We start from the raw sequence: 356 nt of genomic DNA on the forward strand, positions 1-356 counted from the left end.
CGCAAGCTACTGTTTCCTAAATGAGGTCGTTGCGAGGGCGAATATTTCCCGCACAGCAGATGCATTGACTCGAATCTGCTCTACGGTCATGGCCGGGTTTGAATAGAACTTGCGGTCGAAATGCTTTGTTTTGTTCTGTGGCAACGTTCCCTCTCGCAGTTCCCTTGCCATGAAGTGGAGTAGCGCAAGCTGTGCAGCAGTAACCATGCGTGTTATGTCCTCGGCTGATAGGCCTGTTTACTTAATTCGTCGTCACTAATATACACGGAAAGGATCTGTTTACTTATGTGCACACCTGTCTGTCTGTTTGTCTGCTTGCTGGAGAGGTGTATTTGTATCTGCTCCTCTCCTTGTAT

Source organism: Penaeus monodon, chromosome 25 (genome assembly GCF_015228065.2).
Source record: "Penaeus monodon isolate SGIC_2016 chromosome 25, NSTDA_Pmon_1, whole genome shotgun sequence".
In the NCBI taxonomy this organism is placed as follows: domain Eukaryota; kingdom Metazoa; phylum Arthropoda; class Malacostraca; order Decapoda; family Penaeidae; genus Penaeus; species Penaeus monodon.